The sequence below is a fragment of the Electrona antarctica genome, assembly GCF_951216825.1.
Source record: "Electrona antarctica genome assembly, chromosome: 2".
NCBI classification, from domain to species: domain Eukaryota; kingdom Metazoa; phylum Chordata; class Actinopteri; order Myctophiformes; family Myctophidae; genus Electrona; species Electrona antarctica.
The window spans coordinates 12,866,084-12,872,459 of NC_136807.1; positions in this window are offsets into that span (position 1 = coordinate 12,866,084).

A 6,376-nucleotide genomic window follows, 5' to 3' on the forward strand; every position below is an offset into this window, starting at 1 on the left:
CCAGAAAAGGGGTGAGTTGTCCTGTTATGTTACCCACAAATCCTGTCCCTGACATAATATATTTTCAGATGTGGGTCTGTCTGCAGACAAATACAAATTATTTCGGGGGTGCTCAGGTGCTGAGAACCACTGGTTTAAACAACATTATGAAACAAGCCCAAAATAAGCAACTACATTTAGAAACAAGCCCCTCCAATAAGCACAAGCCGTTACAAGCAATTTACAGAAAACAAGCACAAAGTCGCTTATAATAAGCGGACATGGCAACAATGCTGACGCTCTGACGTCACACGTAAAGAGTGAGACACGCACTGATACGATACTGCCACGGCCTGCATGTTTTATTTGTATTTAATTGATTAATGCATCTATTTAACAGTCTGTTTACAGACGCGGGAAAAAAAGTTGTTGTTTTTTCTTTTTTCGTTTCACACTAAACTCAAGCGTTTAGGTTCTAAACACTTATTTGTAACACTTTTTAAACGTCACATTGTTTAGTTTATAAACAGAAGAGCATGTTTAAATGCCATGATTGCAGGCTATAGTCCTGTCCGCCTAAGTAGCCTAAGAAGCAGAGTGTACTGTATGCATGCATATACCCTTACCTACCTCTGGCAGGTTAAACACCCAGATTAGCATTTCAATGCCTGATCTGCATGTGTACAAGGGACAGGCAACGCGGTCCACCCCCCGCCCCGGACAGTGAGGAAAACAGACGTGTTAAGGTGCCAGACGGGACGAACCGAGGCGAATATATATTCAGGTCCAATTCCTCATGGGGGCCGAGATCCCTGGTCCAATTCCTCATGGGGGCCCTGGCCCCCCGGCCCCCACAGACTCTATGTCACTGCATGGACCCACAAAATGACTTTCATTGGGCCATTTCATGATTGGATTATCTTAGTCTAATTGAATTATACTTTATTAAACTAGGCTATAACTCATTTGGGCTGCTACACTATGCGTACTATAGCGATTGATTGATTGATTGATTGATTGATTGATTGATTGATTGATTGATTGATTGATTGCATTTTTTATTCACAGTACGTATGGAATGGATACATTTCAAACGTCAATACAAAAACTGCTACGAGGATGAAACCAGAAAAATCACTACGACTTGTTTACATCAGGGTCCTCAATTTGCAATCATCAGAACTAGATGTCCCGATCACGTTTTTTTGCTCCCGGTCCGATTCCGATCATTTGATTTTCCGATCCGATCTTTATATTTTTTAAATAACACTTGTGCCATATCACAATAGCAAATATCCCAATGTATGTCACTCTAGTCTAGTCTGTTATGTTGCCTTTCAATTATTGAAAGGCAAAATGTTAAAACTTTTATTATAAATGAACATTAAGATGAGTGCCGTGATTTTTGTACTTTTTCTTTTTTGCATGTCTATGGAGTTAACATTACTCTAATAGACACCCAGGTGTTTTGTATGTGTCTATGGAGTTAACATATTACTTCCTGAAAGCTGAAAGCCTTTGTAGTCCTGTAGCAAGTCCTCAAAAAAGGCCTTAGTTTTTGAGATACCCCTACCCGAGGTAGAATCAAACACAACCATGTGTTTTCTTATCTTTAGGGTCTCCCATATATGAAATGGATTGTTGGGAAATTTTATTTTGGGGGGAAATTTTTTTTGTGGCTATTCTATAGACCTACCCCAATCTCTTAAAAAGGCAAATCCGAATAGGGCAAAGTTTACAAAAAAAGACTATAACTTGAGAATACTCACTTTTATCTTCATAAAATTTGCTGAGGTATGACCGAACATCACCAAAGATTCAGAATGTAATTTACCTAAAGAAATACTGACATATTGTCCTTTAATTCCTCCAAAAACATGAAAAACGACATACTATAGTATGTCTTCTGAAACCATGAACTGTAGTTTGTCGTTTTTTCATAGTTTTAGAAATATAGTGCTTTCAAATTTGAGAAATTTATAATGGGGGTCAATGGCAGATTTTGGCACGTTAAAAAAAAATCACTTTCACCTAGAAACTCAGTACAGGAAAGTGATTGAGGACTTTGTGGACTGGAGTCACCTGAACCGGCTTCAGCTCAATGTCTACAAAACAAAGGAGATCGTGATTGCCCGCCCAACCCCTTAGCCTGTTTCCATTGGGGGGTTGGAGGTCGAGGCGGTCAAGTCATACAAGTCCCTGAGTGTGGACTGTGGAGCTTGACCACAAGCTGGACTGGTCAGTCAACACCAACTGGCCTCTTTCAACATCTGCAGGAAGCTCCTGCAGATGTTTTATCAGTCAGTGGTCTCCAGCGTTCTTTTCTATGCTTTTCTTTTTTGATTGATTGAAGAATTTATTAACAGTTTGCAGAATTACAGTACATTTCAAGCACAAACTCAATAGGCCTACAAAGGCTGTTAACTGTGAGTGGACGACCCAATTAAGCATTACACTTGTTTCCAATAGGGTCCACCATGTTCAAATCATCAAAACATTTAGAGACGTACAAATAGACACTTCTATAGACAGAACAGGAATTCATCATAAAGGAGGTAAAAAGGGAAAAGAAACATATACAGTACAGTGAGGGAAAAAAAGGGGTGGGCGGTGGGGGGGATTCATGTTCATCTCCGTTATTTGTTTGTTTTCCTTGGAGGAGCTGCGTTGGGTCCCCAAGTCGGCTCCGTGGCCGTACCTTGAGTTGGCTGTGTGGCCGTGACCATCTCTTGTGTTGTCCTTGCGTTGGGTCCCCAAGTCGGCTCAGTGGCCATACCTTGAGTTGGCTGTGTGGCCGCGACCGTCTCTTGTGTTGTCCTTGCCTTCGTGTTTGAGGGACACCTGCTGTGGTGTGTTGGGGAGGGAACGCCAGACAGAGGGTGGGGGGGGGGAGATGAGGAGGGAGGGGGTTGGTCAGTTAACGTAGTTGGGTTTTTTTTTAGTGGTGATGCACTTTTAACTCATGCCTTGTTTAATATTCTATAGCTATTGCCTTTTTCTACTGCATTTTTTACATGTTCATCATGTAACGTCATAATCAGGATGTCAGAAATGCACACTCCCTGGACATATTTAAGTCAAGGCTAAAAACACACCTTTTTTCTATACACTACGTGTATAGTTTTAATCAGTATGATTCATACAGCTATGCACATTTTACCATTTTTTACTATGTTTTTTATTTTTTAGTCTTTGATTTGTTTTTTGATGTATTAATGCTGTAAAGTACACAGAGACCCCCTGGGGTGATTTTGTACTATAAATAAAATAAACTGAAACTGCAAAATAGCCAAAAATCTAATTTAGCCTACACCGGTGTTGCCAAACACTTTCACTTTTGGTTGCTAAAAACAGTCAGATAGTTAATTATTGTAGTAAGTGAAAATGGACAAGAGGTGGCAGTGTTTCACACATTATGCCTCAGTGTTTGCAGTAAACCCTGGTTCATGTAGGAATAGATTTGGTGTGACTAAAATACAAATTCCATTGATTGTCTCCACCAGGCCGAAGGCATGGGGAGAGAGTATGTTTTGCACTCCGTCCGTGTGTGTGTGTCCGTCCTTCCGTCCGTCCGTTACCAGCTAATCTCCGGCACCGTTAACCCGGTCGATGCCAAACTTTGCACACACACTCCCTGGATGCCAACGATGAACCTCTGCCCCGCATTTTCCAGAACGGCCTGTTATAGCGCCACCATGAGGCAGCTTTTCACATTGTTTACCTAAAACTGCACCGATCTGCGTGAAACGTTGCATGCACACTCCCTAGAGGCCAAGGACAAACCTTTGACCTGCATTTTCCACATCTGACTTTATAGCGCCACCAGGAGGCCGAATTTTGTAAAACATTTTTGGATATTACTCCTCCAGATTCTGTCCAAAAATCTCAAAAACCGTTACACAGTATCTCTATGGTCATGTGCTCAAGTCGGATCTGTCCGATATTTCATATTCCATCCTAATTGGCTATAATTGGCTTTCACAGTTTGCAAGATTGCCCCGTTTTGAACAAAAGCCTCTTCATGAACGCAGCATGCAATTTACGTCAAATCTTTCACACATTTTCTTACTAGGCTGAGGAATATATCCCACCCTTTTCACATTGGCCTGTTATAGCGCCACCAACAGGTTGATTTTTGCAACACACATTTTTGGAACAAAATGCCTCAAACCATCCAATTGCCATCAAAGGCAAACATATTACTTATTTATATTACTCCTAAACATTTTGCCAAACATCTCACACAGTCCTATCCTCCTGGTGGAGACCTGTGCCCAGAAGGGCACTTTTTCTAGTTTCCCATGAGATAGGTGGCTGTGCAATATGTTCCTTCAGTTAAATAAAGTAACCCATTTGATATATTGCATCACTTAAGTTAAATAAAGTATAACCCATTTCATATTTTGCGTCAGTTTAAACACTTTGAACAGAATACATATGTTATCCCACCTCAGGAATAAAAGCCTTATTTAAATTACTCATCACCGTCATAGCCTTACTTGTTTAAAAATATATCACTATGGTCCACATGATTACGTTAACGCTAGAAGAGTGTATTGTGCCACAATTAATATTGTTAAAGGTCAGGTTTTGTTTTCACTGTGCAGCTTGTGTACATAGGCTACTTGTGAATTTTAATAATATTGTATAAGATGTTGCAGTCTTATTTAAAACGTACATGTACTATATTCAGTAGAGGTCTTCACAGATCTACCCTATCAATTGGGTCGAGGACCAGGTTGGTTCTGAATCTGTTAGCTCGGTGCTGATCAGGAGAGAAAAGCATGCAGTGCTGCGTGCGTGATGATTAGGAATAGGCCGAGCACAAAATAAGGGTGGGGAAGGTTGAGCTGTGCATACGATGGGTTGAGAAGAGAAAGGTTGAGCTGTGCATACAGTGGGTTGAGAAGAGAAAGGTTGAGCTGTGCATACGATGGGTTGAGAAGAGAAAGGTTGAGCTGTGCATACAGTGGGTTGAGAAGAGAAAGGTTGAGCTGTGCATATGATGGGTTGAGAAGAGAAAGGTTGAGCTGTGCATACGGTGGGTTGAGAAGAGAAAGGTTGAGCTGTGCATACAGTGGGTTGAGAAGAGAGGTTGAGCTGTGCATACAGTGGGTTGAGAAGAGAAAGGTTGAGCTGTGCATACGATGGGTTGAGAAGAGAGGTTGAGCTGTGCATACAGTGGGTTGAGAAGAGAAAGGTTGAGCTGTGCATACAGTGGGTTGAGAAGAGAAAGGTTGAGCTGTGCATACGGTGGGTTGAGAAGAGAAAGGTTGAGCTGTGCATACGGTGGGTTGAGAAGAGAAAGGTTGAGCTGTGCATACCGTGGGTTGAGAAGGGCACCTCAAGCTATAGCCCGCCAGACGCAAGGCCAACTGAACTGACTGGTGAAAATGACACCTACAGTATAGCCTACCAAGGACGTGCGCCCTTGTACACACAAGGGCTTCAGCCCCTGCCCTTTTACCCGTCTGTAAAATAAACTGCCCTCTCCAGACCATGAATGCACCATTTATTATGGTGGAAGAAATGCAAATGCCCCTCCTTTCCAGCATTCAAGGCAGCATTCAGGAGAATAGCTAAAGAGTGCTGGGTTGCGCCCCGAAAATAGTTGATCTACAAGCTCTCAAGTTGGGGGGGGGGTTCATATGACCATTATTACTTGATGTTAAAAGTTCAAAGTCAAAACCCAATAGAGCAGTGGTTCACAACCAGTGGTCTGGGGACCACCAGTGGTCCTCGTCAAGCTGCAAGCTGAGCTCATTCAATTCAAACTATACCTTGTAGGATTAAAGGTGAAATCATGAATTCCTTCTTCGTTCAGATGAACTTCATTCTGTTTACTGTAGGCTGCTCCGTGAGATTGTAGATTTGTGAATTTACATTTTTCCCACATTTTGGTAATATTTTTGGACATTTTCGCCGATATGCATGCCCCTATGACATGAACCAAAATGGGTACGCCAGGTTGAAAGTTGTTAAGCAATACCTCACGACAGGCCGCTATTTTCACAACTTGTACTATGGGTTTAACCACTTAAACTCTAGTACCCTACTGAAATTGCAATTGTGAGCTTGTAGATTGGCTATTTTCACACACTGTTCGCCTATTTGTTCGACATGGCCAGAATAGTGATGCTTGGGGTTCATGTGGCTAAGTGTTACATACATGCTTGTGTATTTGTTCCTTACCTCCAGGTAGAAGTAGTAGAAGATAAAGAAGAAGTGTTTCTGTTGACAGTCTCTGGTAGAACTCTATAGAGTCTGAATGGCGAGGAGCCGAGAGGCATACTGTATCTGTTGATGGAAGGGCAGGGTGGGACACTGATTCATCACCAGGTACTGCCTGGAAAACCACCCAATTGGGAAAGAAAACAATATCTAAATATGTTTCAAC